This window comes from Jaculus jaculus, chromosome 18 (assembly GCF_020740685.1).
Source record: "Jaculus jaculus isolate mJacJac1 chromosome 18, mJacJac1.mat.Y.cur, whole genome shotgun sequence".
Taxonomy (NCBI): Eukaryota; Metazoa; Chordata; class Mammalia; order Rodentia; family Dipodidae; genus Jaculus; species Jaculus jaculus.
In genome coordinates, this window is record NC_059119.1 from 26611309 (window position 1) to 26625199 (window position 13891).

Consider the following 13891-nt stretch of genomic DNA (forward strand, 5'->3'; position numbering starts at 1 on the left):
GCCTAAGGACCCCGGTTCGAGGCTCGGTTCCCCAGGTCCCACGTTAGCCAGATGCACAAGGGGGCGCACGCGTCTGGAGTTCGTTTGCAGAGGCTGGAAGCCCTGGCGCGCCCATTCTCTCTCTCTCCCTCTATCTGTCTTTCTCTCTGTGTCTGTCACTCTCAGATAAATAAATAAAAAAATGAACAAAAAATATTAAAAAAAAAATAAAAAATATTTGAGTGAGACAGATCAAATGATAAATAACATGTAAGCCATTATTTATTATAACACTTTTATAATGTTTCCACAGCTTTAAAAGGTTTGAACTTCAGAGCCAGACGTGTGGTAGCGCATGTCTTTAATCCCAGCACTCAGGAGGCAGAGGTAGGAGGATCTCTGTGAGTTCAAGGCCACCCTGAGACTACATGGTTAATTCCAGGTCAGCCTGAGCTAAAGTAACACCCTACCTCGAAAATGCTGGTAACATCACTGAAATGTACAATTCTTACCGGCCCCCCCCAGCACAGTGAAGGAGATAGGAAGAGGAGAGAGGGAAGAATTAGATTAGTGTATTAGTATGGTCATGTCTACATTATTTTAAAGGATTGTTGAGCCAGGCGTGGTGGTACATACCTTTAATCTCAGCACTTGGTGGGCTGAGGTAGGCTTGCCATGAGCATGAGTTTGAGGCCAGCCTGGGACTACAGAGTGAATTTGAGGTTTGTCTGGGCTAGAGTGAGATCCTATGTTAAAAAAAAAACAACAATAATAATAATGATCTTTGTAAGTTAAATGTAGTATAAACAAAGTCCTTGACTCCAGGTTGCTTATTACACTATTTCTGAAGCTGTTGTGTGATTCTCTTGGGAACATGTGGACAGAACACCTATTCACTTCAGTTAGGACATGCACAACAAACCAGAAGAATTCCACTCAAGTTGAGCTTGGTGAGCCAGTGAGTTTACTTATAGGAATACGGGTGACAGACACAAAGGTAGCTGCAGCAAACATTGATGGTGACTCATGAAAGCTGTAACTTAAGTGGAACTGCCTGCAAGCTGTGTTTCCTACTCTACTTGCAGGCAGTTCCACTGAAGAATCTCCTTTCCAGCAACACTTGTCTTTTGAGTTCTTTACTTCTGAAGAATGGTAGTAAGCCCCAGGAATTCTTGTGTCTCTGTGTCCTCAGCACGAGGTTTACAGATGCAGGTCACCATGCTGGCTGCTAGATATTGAATATGGGTCTTCATGCTTGTGAGGCAAGCACTTTATCTGGCCCTTAAGGGAAGGGTTTAAAAAAACAAGTCTTTCTGCAGTTTGTTTTGTTAAGTGTTTCACATATGAGAGAACAGATGGCGAATGTATAATCAGATTCTTGAACTGTTAAGGTGGTATATTTGAAAATTTTTCTTTTTTAAATTAATTTTAAAGGTTTTTATTTATTTGAGAGAGAGAAAGAGGCAGAGAGATAATGTGAGAAAGAGAATGGGCATGCCAGGGCCTCTAGCCACTGCAAATGAACTCCAGATACATATGCCACCTTTGCATCTGGCTTATGTGGGTTCTGGGGAATTGGGGAATCTCGCCTAGGTCCTTCGGCTTTGTAGGCAAGCACCTTAATCACTAAACCATCACTCTAGCACCCCCCCCCCATTAACTTTAAATTTAATCTAAAGTTCAAACCTTTTATTTTGTCTCTTTGTTTTTTCGAGGTAGGGTGTTACTTTAGCTCAGCTGACCTGGAATTAACCATATAGTCTCAGGGTGGCCTCGAACTCATGGCGATCCTCCTACCTCTGCCTCCTGAGTGCTGGGATTAAAGATGTGCGCCACCACATGTCTGGCTCTAAAGTTCAAACCTTTTAAAGCTATGGAAACAACATTATAAAAGTGTTAAAATAAATAATGGCTTACATGTTATTTATCATTTGATCTGTCTCACTCAAATAAATATTAAAAAAAATAAAGGTTTATTCATATCTCTTGAAGCAATATGGTTCCTAAGTATAGTATTGGCATGGCTGAAATCCTGTAGTTGCACCAATAATTCTTGACCCTCACAAATCTTAACACTGTAGGTAGGAGTTGGAATAAACTTGAAACTGATTGAGATTTGGTGATAAGGGAGGGAAAGGTAGGGCTGGGGGGGGGTAAGAATTGTACATTTCAGTGATGTTACCAGCATTTGATATGTCTAGTTAAACTTTAAGTTAACGTGGAAATATTACAACTATTTGCTTTACTTCCATAGAACAAAGTTTATATACCTTGGCCCAGTTTATGAAAAGGTTTGAAAAGTGTCTAAATAACCCAAACTTTTCATTGAGTTTGGAAATTAGTAATTTCGCATGTGAAACGTCATGTGTTGCTTTTGCACATTTTATTCTGATAAAATTTCTTTGTCTTATTTAAGTTCTGTTTTTTTCCAAGCAGATATATGAAAATATGCATTCGTCTAATACTGTCTTGGAATTCATGAGATGGAAGCATAAGTCAAAGGTTTTTGAAGAAAATTGGAAGTACAGTTTAATCTAGCCTGCATCTCTCAGGTAAGGAAAACATTTAATTTCCATTTTTAAAAATACTGAACTTTTATTTTATTGATTTATTTATTTGAGAGTGACAGAGAGAGAAAGAGGCACATAAAGAGAATGGGTGCGCCAGGGTCTCCAGCCACTGCAAACGAACTCCAAACGTGTGCGCCCCCTTGTGCATCTAGCTAGCATGGATTCTGGGGAATCGAACCTTGAACAGGAGTCCTTAGGCTTCACAGGCAAGCGCTTAACCACTAAGTCATTGCTCCACCCCTAATTTCTGTTTTTTTTTTTTTTTGGTTTTTCGAGGTAGGGTCTCACTCTGGTCCAGGCTGACCTGGAATTAACTCTGTAGTCTCAGGGTGGCCTTGAACTCATGGCAATCCTCCTACCTCTGCCTCCTGAGTGCTGGGATTAAAGGCGTGCGCCACCACGCCCGGCTTTAATTTCTGTTTTTTAATTTGTGTGTGTTTACATGTGTGGAGGGACGGGGTGTTACATGCATGACATGTTGCATGTGTGTGGAGGTCATGAAATAACTTTCAGGCCAGTCTTCTGCCTGTCCACCTCCTTTGAGATAGGGGTTCTAGTTCTGAATTCTTGCTCTGCTCATCTTTGCACTCACCTTGAGCTTCCAGAAAATTCTTGTGTCTGTCTCCCATCTTTGCTATCCATATCAGCATGCTACTATTACAGAAGCCCATCACAACTTCTTGGCTTTTCCACATGGAATGTGGGGATCAAGTTCAGGTTCTTCAGTTGAAGTGGTGAGTTCTTTATCTCCTGAGCCTTCTCTCTAGCCCCTAAATAATAAATAAATGTCTCGGGGTGGCCTCGAACTCCTACTACCTCTGTCTCCTTGGATGCTGGGATTAAAGTTGTGTGCCCAGTTTATAATACTACAATTTTGTGTTAACTGTTTAATTTCTTGAATTACTTTTCTTACAAGTTTATAAGTAATTATTTTTTACATTGTCACTTTCTGCACTCCATTGTAGAAAATCAGCATCAGAAGGAAAACCATCTAAACATTTGCTCCTTCCCTTTTACATTAGAAAGCAGAGTTCACAGTGGGAGACTTATTTAAAGTAAGTTTACATTATTTTGAAATTTCCACACATTTTAGAATTCAGGAGAAGATTCTTTTTAAAATTTAATTTAATTTAATTTTTTCTCAATTTAAAAAAACATTTCCCATGATTATAAAAAATATCCGATGGTAATACCCTTCCTCCCCCCTTTTCCCCTTTGAAATTCCATTCTTCATCATATCCCCTCCCCACCTCAATAAATCTCTTTTTTTTTAAAATTTTTTTGTTTATTTATTTATTTATTTATTTATTCAAGAGTGACAGAGAGAGAGAAAGAGACAGAGAGAGAGAGAGATTGAGAATGGGCGCGCCAGGGCTTCCAGCCACTGCAAACGAACTCCAGACATGTGCGCCCCCTTGTGCATCTGGCTAACGTGGGTCCTGGGGAATCGAGCCTTGAACCGGGTTCCTTAGGCTTCACAGGCAAGCGCTTAACCGCTAAGCCATCTCTCCAACCCAAGTCTCTCTCTTTTTGATGTCATGATCTTTTCCTCCTCTTATGATGGTCTTGTGTAGGTAGTGTCAGGCACTATGAGGTCATGGATACCGAGGCCATTTTATATCTGGAGGAAGCACATTGTAAGGAGTCCTACCCTTCCTTTGGCTCTTACATTCTTTCTGCCACCTCTTCTGCATTAGTCCCTGAGCCTTGGAAGGTGTGATCGAGATGTTGCTCAGTACTCCAGTCACTTCTTTGCAGCACTATGATACCTTCTGAGTCATCCCAAAGTCATTGCCATCTGAAAAGAGAAGATTCTCTACCCAAAGTGAGAGTAGCATTAATATAAGGATATAAATATTAAGAGAAGTGCTTACTGGGCAGTTTGATAAGGATAATATGTACATTTTTCCAGATATCAGTAGATGTTATACCCCTAGGGCTCACAACTACCCTGTTTTAAGTTTTCAGTATCAGGGATGTGTTTCCCCCAATGGCAATGGCCTATAATGTTTTGGGGGCATCAGGGACCTCTGTGGCCAACAGATCACTGGAAGATATCCCATTCCTGGCACTGAAAATTTTCTAGCAACGATCTATGGCTCCTGAGTGTTCATTGTCCATAACCGGAGGATGCCATATGATTTATTTATATCCTCTTAGATTTTGATTAGGCCTCCCTCCACCTTTCCTTTACTCAGTCTCCTCCCCTGACCTTACTTTGGGCCTTTTCGCTCCTGTTAATCTATTCTTCTACTTACATATATACAATACCAACCTATTAAGTGCCCTCCTCCCTTTCTTTCTTTCCCTTTGTATCTCTTTTTTAGTTTACTGGCCTCTGCTACTCAGTTCTTTCCTCAGGAGGAGATTTTTTGACATGTTAAAATAGGACATCTTTTGGAATGGAATTTGAAGGAGTGGTAATAATGCTTGAAATGAAAAGAGAGAGGCATTCTAAGATAGTATTGATAGGGAATCAGGCGCACTGTTCTAAAATCCATTTTGAGACTCAGTTTGCCAGACTTGAATTCTTTAGGGATCTTCATTTTAAAAACCAAGTAGGACATTCATGCTGTCTTGTGATGTGGTCTGTCCTTTCCCTTGTGGAGGAGGCAGGTTTGCTGGCTATCTGCCTTCTGAAGCAGTCACTCACTCGTCTGCCCGCTCTGGCTGGCGGACCCTTCTGAAGAATACTATGGGTTTCTTCTGTTTTTAGAGCTTCTGACTTTTGCTCTCAGTAATTGTCATTTTTTGTCTTTCTTCACATCTCTTGGTATCCCTGATACCATGTTCTTTTAATTCCATTTCTTTGTTCCTTTAACGGTTTTCCTTTCCCTCCATCCTTATTTATTTATTTTATGAGCAAGTGAGCGAGAGAAAGAAAGCGAGTGCGTGTGTGCGCAAGAATGCAGGAGAGAATGAATTGGTGTGCCAGGGCCTCTAGCCACTATAACTGAACTCCAGGTGTGTGCACCACCTTGTGTGCATGTATGACCTTGTGCACTATCACTGAACTCCAGGTGTGTGCACCACCTTGTGTGCATGTGTGACCTTGTGCACTATCACTGAACTCCAGGTGTGTGCACCACCTTGTGTGCATGTGTGACCTTGTGCACTATCACTGAACTCCAGGTGTGTGCACCACCTTGTGTGCATGTGTGACCTTGTGCACTATCACTGAACTCCAGGTGTGTGCACCACCTTGTGTGCATGTGTGACCTTGTGCACTATCACTGAACTCCAGGTGTGTACACCACCTTGTGTGCATGTGTGACCTTGTGCACTATCACTGAACTCCAGGTGTGTGCACCACCTTGTGTGCATGTGTGACCTTGTGCACTATCACTGAACTCCAGGTGTGTGCACCACCTTGTGTGCATGTGTGACCTTGTGCACTATCATTGAACTCCAGGTGTGTGCACCACCTTGTGTGCACGTGTGACCTTGTGCACTATCACTGAACTCCAGGTGTGTGCACCACCTTGTGTGCACGTGTGACCTTGTGCACTATCACTGAACTCCAGGTGTGTGCACCACCTTGTGTGCACGTGTGACCTTGTGCACTATCACTGAACTCCAGGTGTGTGCACCACCTTGTGTGCACGTGTGACCTTGTGCACTATCACTGAACTCCAGGTGTGTGCACCACCTTGTGTGCACGTGTGACCTTGTGCACTATCACTGAACTCCAGGTGTGTGCACCACCTTGTGTGCACGTGTGACCTTGTGCACTATCACTGAACTCCAGGTGTGTGCACCACCTTGTGTGCATGTGTGACCTTGTGCACATGCGCCACCTTATGTGTCTGGTTTACGTAAATTCTGGAATGTGAACCTGGGTCTTAGGTTTCACAGGCAAGCACCTTGACTGCTAAGCCATCTCTCCAGCCTTTCTCCTGCTTCTTTTAAATATTCACTTTCCCCAAGATTTTGTCTTTGAAATGCTTTTGTATTTTCTTTGTCTTAACTAGTTTATAATTTCAATAATTACCTCTAGGGCTGGAGAGGTGGTTTAGTGGTTAAGGCGTTTGCCTGCAAAGCCAGAGGATCCTGGTTTGACTCTCCAGAACCCACTTAAGCCAGATGCACAAGGGGGCGCATGCATCTGGAGTTCCTTTGCAATGGCTGGAAGCCCTGTTGTGCCCTTCTCTCTCTCAAACAAACAAACAAATAAATAATTACCTCTAAAATGTCTTTTCTACTTTATGTCTGCATGGTAACACTGTGTCTATCCTGCAGACCTATCTTTCCACCTGTGAGGAAGATGGTTGGACTCCAGCACTTCAGACTTCATGTTATTTGCCATGGAATTAATTAAAGAGTGTTAGAGCCAGTGTTTCCCTTCTGTTAGTGGAGCTCTTTGTCACTTAAACTTGAGATCTCGGCACTATATCTTCTCCCTCTTTGTCTGTATCCTATATGTAGTCTGAGCACAATCCTAGAAATTTTCCCTCTGTGTTGTCACGAATAGTTTTGTCACTTCCTTCCTAGTTCTCCTTTAGCCTGTAAGTTTAGAACCTCATGTTGCATTTCCTTTATTTTATTTTATTTATTTGAGAGAGAGAGAGAGAGGGAGAGAAGTAGTGTACATGCATGTACCAGAGCCTCCAGCCACTGCACATGATCTCCACACACATGCCCCACATTGTGCATCTGGCTTATGTGGGTCCTGGGGAATTGAACAGAGGTCCTTTGGCTTTGCAGGCAAGTCCCATAACCGCTAAGCCGCACCTCCAGCTCCTCATGTTGCATTTCAGTGGGAATACTGGCAGGACCCTCCAGTCACTCACTCTTCCCTACCTGCCCACCCATCTGCTCACTCATTCTTCTCAGGAGTCAACAACTATGCATGTTTTCCCAAAACCTGAACAATACACAGTGGTAGTATTTGGAATGAATTTAGTGGTATACAGATGAATTTTTAAAGATTTATTTCAGTAGTTACATTTGTTTTGACAACTTTCTACTCATGACAGGTAATACTTTTCCACAATGCCTTGCCCTTTATTTTTGTTTTTAACTGTGGTTCAGAAACCTGAATTAGGGCTGGAGAGATGGCTTAGCCATTAAGACGCTTGCCTGTGAAGCCTAAGGAGCCAGGTTCGATTTCCCCAGGCCCCACGTAAGCCAGGTGCACATGGTTGGGGCATACTGGAGTTCATTTGCAGTGGCTAGAGGCCCTGGTGCACCCATTATCACGCTCTCTCTCTGTCTCTAGTAAATAAATAAAAATAAATCTTAAAAAAATTAAAGAAACCTGAATTAATCATGCTTTCAGTTCCTGTAGAAAGCTTGTCTTATTTTCTGTAAGGCCTCTGGTCCTCTGATTTGACTTATTCTGTGTCCATTCCCCCTCCCCACTTCTTTTTAGGTTTTTCAAGGTAGAGTCTCACTCTAGCCCAGACTGACCTGGCATTCACTATGTAGTCTCAGGCTGGCCTTCAACTCACAACAATACTCCTATCCTGGCCTCCTGAATGCTGGGATTAAAGGTGTGCTCTTACTAAACCAAATCCCCCAGTCCTTAGATGTGGAAGTTTGAATGGAGCCTTTGCTCACAATTGATGTCAGGTAATACATAGAACTGCCCACTAGGGCTGCAGTAAGAGAAGGGAGGTGAAATGGGTGTGTGGCAACAGAGATGTGTTGTGTCACATTACTAATGTCTATCAGAGTCTCTTCCTGACTTCTTCCTGTCCCATTAACTCCACCCTGTCACCTACTCTTCTAAATTATCATTCATAAAAGGAGGGGTAAGCATTAATCCCAACTACTACAACTGGTAATGGGCCACACTCAGCTTTTATTTTTTATTTGGGAGAAAAAGGCAGGGGGGGGGGAGGGAGGGGGAGAAAGGGAGGGAGGGAGAGAGGGAGAGAAAAAAAGAGAAAATGGGAATGGGCATGCCAGGGCATCCAGCCACTGCAAATCCAGATACATGTGCCCCCTTGTGTATCTGGCTTATGTGGGTCCTGGAGAGTCAAACTAGAATCCTTTGACTTTGCAGGCAAGTGCCTTAACCTCTAAGCCATCTCTCCAGCCCCATGTTCAGCTTTTAATGTGGGTGCTAAGCATCAGATTCAGGTGCTCATGCTTAAGCAGCAAATGTTCTTACAATCATATACCCCCTTTCCTTTTTGAGATAGGTTATCTCTGCATAGGCAAGGCTGGCCTAGAATTCACTGGGTAGCCTGAATGCCCTTGAACTCACCGCAGTCCTCTTGCCTCAGCTTCTCAAATGCTGGGGCTCATGGGTATGAACCACCATGCCTGGCTGAGCCTGTATTGTTAATCTATGTAAAACTGCTTTGCAGCATTTAGGTGACCAAGGTCAGGAGCTGGCTGACAGTCACTGATGGTGAGTCATCCACATGTAGAGGGATGTAATTAAAAACCTCTTGTGTTGCTGGTGCTTAGCGGTGGTGCACTGTGCCTCACCCGCTCCTGTCTCTTGTTCTCCTGCTTGACTCCTCCACCCTCCTATCTCCTCGCCCAACAGTTCTCCACTGTATGGAGCCATTGCTCTTCTGGTTTCTTCCTTCTTCACAGTACCCATTCAGTGAGCTCCCCTCTTCTCTTTCACAACCATGTGAGCAGGCTTTAGGACAAAAGCAGTCTATTTTTGGTTTTTATCTGTTAACTAGGTCCCAGAGTTTTATTTTGTGACATTGGTCACTGTGAACCATATTGGTATGAGCAGAAGTAAGACATCTGTGTGCTAGGGTGGGTGATCTGAGGTCCTGGGCCATTTCTTATAATACTCTGTGAACCTGTGTAAGCCCTATTCTGTGACTGCTAAGGTACTCAACCATGTGACTTAAGTAGCTTATGATGTCAGCTCCAGTCACTCCTTGATGTTTCCCTGCCTGTGGCAAGAGCTGCTTTCCCAGCAGTGGTGCAGGTCTATCTTTGTGTCAGAAAACTTAAATGTCTGTGCTGCAATTTTTCTAGGAGTCCAAGCAGAAATGCTCACAATACCGCATTCTAGCACCGATGGGAGAGTTCTCAATGATAAAGTGCTTGTCATGCATGCCTGAGAACCTATGTTTTGGAACCTTAAGCCCCAAGTAGAAGCCATGGGTGGGCTTCTGTCATCCCACTATGCCCTCCTCTCTTTGAGAGGCAGAAGACAGGAGAATTTCCCAGAAGTTCGCAGACCAGCTAGCCTGGCAAACACAGCATCCCAAAATTGTCCTCTTGACCTCTACTCTTGTGTCTTCACTCACAGTATGACCATGCACACACATCAAGACCCTTCACATACAGGAAAATCACAGTAATAATAGTAGTGGCAGTAATAAAATTGATAGTTTCTGATGTTCTGATCTATTGACTCTGCTTAAGCAGTTCTGGTTTTAAATTTACTCTTGCTGGTTACTGAGTCCTTTACATGCAGTGGATGGTTTTTATGCCCATTCCTAGAGGTTTTCTTTCCTTTCTTTATGTACTTGGTTAATTCTGGCAGTAGAAAAAAGTTGGCTTTCTCTTCTGTGTGATAACAAAGGATCCAATATACTGTAGTCCACTTATTTTTTTAAATTATTTTTATTTATTTGAGAGAGAAAGAGGCAGAGAGAGGAAGGGGGGGGGAATGGATGTGCCACCTTGTGCATCTTATGTGGGTCCTGGGGAATTGAATATAGGTCCTTTGGCTTTGTAGGCAAGTGCCTTAACCGCTAAGCCATCTCCATCCCAATTTCTTGAGGCTCTGGAAGGAGTCCTTGGAGCTTTTATTTATTTTTATCTTAGAAAGAGGGGGAGAGAGAGAAAGAGAGGGAGAGAATGAATGTGCCAGGGCTTTTAGCTACTGCAAACTCTTATGCATTTGGCTTTATGTGGGTCCTGGAGAATCAAACCTGGGTCCTTTGGCTTTGCAGGCAAGCACTTTAACTGCTAAGCCATTTCTCCAGCCCGAGTCCTTGGAGCTTTGGCGCAGTCCAGAATTCAAGATTCCTGAATAGTGCAGGTTGTGAGTATTGCTTCTAGGTCTGCTGAGATCTCTCAGCTGTGACAGTTTTGTGAGGGTCTTCTTGTGGCAGGGCAGTGAGTAGAGAAGATGAGCAGTGTTTCACTGCCACTCCACCCTGAGCACACCTGAGTTCATCTGCTCTCAGAAGGGGTAAGCTGTGGGCTCACTCTTGGTCATTCCATGGACCCAGTGGAAAACATACCCACGTTACGCACTCACTCTAGAGAAGCTTGCTCTTAGAAGCACCTTCTGGCCTCTGGTTATGGTGCTACTCCAGAGACTCTTCCAGTGATTCTTTGTCACAATTTTAAGATACTATTAGGGTTTTGTATTTTGTTGTTGTTTTTCAGTGCTGCAGAACCCACCCAGGACCTCATATATGCTAAGCAAATAAAACCACTAGTGTTTTTCTTAAATTTCATGGATATACTTCTAATAACTTATTTGTCCCTGTCCAGTTTGATTGCTTTAAGATTTTTTTGTGAATTTACAGTTGTATAGGATACAGTAAGAAGATCATGATCCCAAAAGAATCTATATTATTCAGTGTCTCTTACTGTCACAAGGTGCCTAGAGGTAATTAACTTACAAAGAGGAAAGATTTATTTTGGCTCAGAGTTCAGTGTTCTAGTCCAAGATCAGGTGACCTCTAACAGTGCAGTGCATCGTGGCAAGAGCGCGTGGCCAAGCAGACTGCTTGCAACTTGAGTACCAGGAATCGAGGAGGGGGAGACCAGGGCTCTACAGAATTTAAGGGCATTCCCTCATCAACCTGATGCTTCCTGAAAGGTTCCAGTTCAAGATTACACCACCCCTAACTGGAGAGATGGCTCAGCACACGCATGAGGGTCTGAGAAGGCCAAATTTTCCCTGAGTTCAATTCCCAGCACCCACATAAACAGTTGGGAATGACACACACATCTGTAACCAAAGTCCTTTGGGGAATCAGGACAGAAGATTTTCTAAGAATTGCTTATTGGCCAGTCTGACTGAAAAGAAGGAAAGGAAAGGAAAGGAAAGAAAGAAGAAAGAGCCGGGCGTGGTGGCGCACGCTTTTAATCCCAGCACTTGGGAGGCAGAGGTAGGAGGATCGCTGTGAGTTCGAGGCCACCCTGAGACTCCATAGTGAATTCCAGGTCAGCCTGCGCTAGAGTGAAACCTTACCTCGAAAAACAAAAAAACAAACAAACAAACAAAAAAAAAGAAAGAAGAAAGAAAAGAGGGAGGGAGGGAGGGAGGGAGGGGGAGGGTGGAAAGGAAGGGAGCAAGCAAGCTCTGGGTTCATAGAGAAACTCTTATCTCAAGAAAACGTTTGGGTGAATGATGGGGAAGACACCCAGTGTTCTCCTTTGACTTTCATTCATGAATGCATGGGGCAGACATACCTGCACACTTACATGCCTAAAAGCACCCACAGTGATGGGGGGATTGCACCTCCTCCTTGTAGTGCCACTCTGGGACCGAGGCTTACCCCATAGACTCAGGAGGTGCTCATCTAACTATAGCAGCATCTTTGAATGTTCTTTAGTAACTAATGACTGCTTTCTGGACTACCACCATATGGCTTCTCTTAGCAATGTAATTCTTTAAAAAATTATTTTAAATAAATATATATTTAAATTATTAAAGGGTTTGGACAGATAGCTCAGAGATTAAAAGCCTTTGCTTATAGGGCCTGACAGCCTAGGTTTGATTCCTCAGTGCCCACATAGCCAGATGCACAAAGTGGCACATGTATCTGGACTTGTTGTTTGCAGCGCCAAGAGGCTCTGGCATGCCAATAGTCCTTTTGGCCAGGCAGGGGGGGAAGGTGCACACCTTTAATCCCAGCACTGGGGAGGCAGAGGTAGGAGGATCGCCTTGAGTTTGAGGCTACTCTGAGACTATGTAGTTAATTCCAGGTCAGCCTGGGCCAGAATGAGACCCTACCTTGAAAAAACAAACAATGGTTCTGGATCAATAGGTCTGTGGCATAGCCTGAGTCTGCATGTCTGACAAGCTTCCACTCATACTGTTATTCAGTGAGCCATGCTTTGACCAGCGAGGTGGACTCCATCAAATTGTCTACCTAACTCCCATTTTAACCTTGCTTAGCCTTTAGTACTATTCCTTTCATTTAGCTCAAAATTTCTGTTTTGAAGCCCAGTGTGGTGACACATGCCTTTAATCCCAGCATTCGGGAGGCAGAAGTAGGAAGATCACTGTGAGTTTGAGGCCAGCCTGAGATTACATAGTGAATTCCAGGTCAGCCTGGGCTGGAGTGAGACCCTACCTGGGGGGGGCGGGGGGGGGATTATGTTTTGGAGGCTATAATTGTTAAGACTGTATAGCCCTTGCATTAAATGTTCAGGAAACATAAGCCCCCCCCCCCCTTTGTTTTACAAAAAGTAGTTGTCTGGAGCCTTGGAGGGTGTGATATAGATGTATCAGTGCTAAACATACCACTGTCATCACTTTGGCCATTTTTGAGTCACTTCAACGGTTACCACCATCTGAAAGGAAAAGCGTCTAACCAATGGGCTGGAGAAATGGTTTATTGGTTAAGACACTTGCCTGTGAATCCTAAGGACCCTGGTTCAACTTCCCAGAACCCACATAAGCCAGATACACAAGGTGGCTCATGTATCTGGAGTTCATTAGCAGTGGCTAGAGGCCCTGGGGTGCCCATTCTCTCTCTCTCTATATATATAGATAAACAAAAATATATAAAATATTGTAAAAAAGCTTCTAGCCAAAAGTGAGAGTAGCATTAGTAAATGGGCATAAATATAAGTGTTTAGAGGGAGGTTTGGTGATCATAATATATCTATTTAGCCAGACAGCTGTAATAGTTTCCCCCGTAGGACTGACGACCTCAGCCATAGGTTGTTTTTTTTTTAAAAAAAATATTTTATTTTATTTATTTGAGAGAGAGAGAGAAAGAAAGAAGGTAGACAGAATGGACACGCCAGGGCCTCTAGCCATTGTAAGCGAACTCCAGACACACATGCCACCTTGTGCATCTGGCTTTATGTGGGCACTAGGGAATTGAACCTGAGTCCTTTGGCTCTGCTGGCAAGCACCTTAACTGCTAAGCCATCTATCCAGTCCCTATCTTTCTTTTGTGTATGTGTGTAATTATTTTCAAGGAAAGAGGGAGACAGAGAGAACAAGGAAGTAGGTGTGTGGGTCATCTTGCCACTGTAAATGAGCTCCAGATGCACGCACCACTTTGTGCTTCTTGCTTTACGTGGGAACTGAGGAGTCAACAGGCTTTACATGCAAACACCTGTAGCTATGGAGCCATCTCTCCATCCTGCCAGATGTATTTTGAAAGCAGAACCAGTTTAGTAAGAGAAGTATAAAGATTGGGGCTAGCGTGCACACAAATGAC

The 13891-nt window shown here is 43.5% G+C and overlaps 1 protein-coding gene across 1 annotated transcript in view; it reads left to right on the forward strand.

Moving 5' to 3' along the window:
- The window catches only part of Bmpr1a (bone morphogenetic protein receptor type 1A), a 127282-nt gene that overhangs the window by 65246 nt on the left and 48145 nt on the right, over positions 1 to 13891 (forward strand). The window contains exon 2 of the mRNA XM_045137378.1: positions 2416 to 2531. The gene's annotated coding sequence lies outside the window, so the exon portion shown is untranslated. The remainder of the gene's footprint in view (positions 1 to 2415; positions 2532 to 13891) is intronic.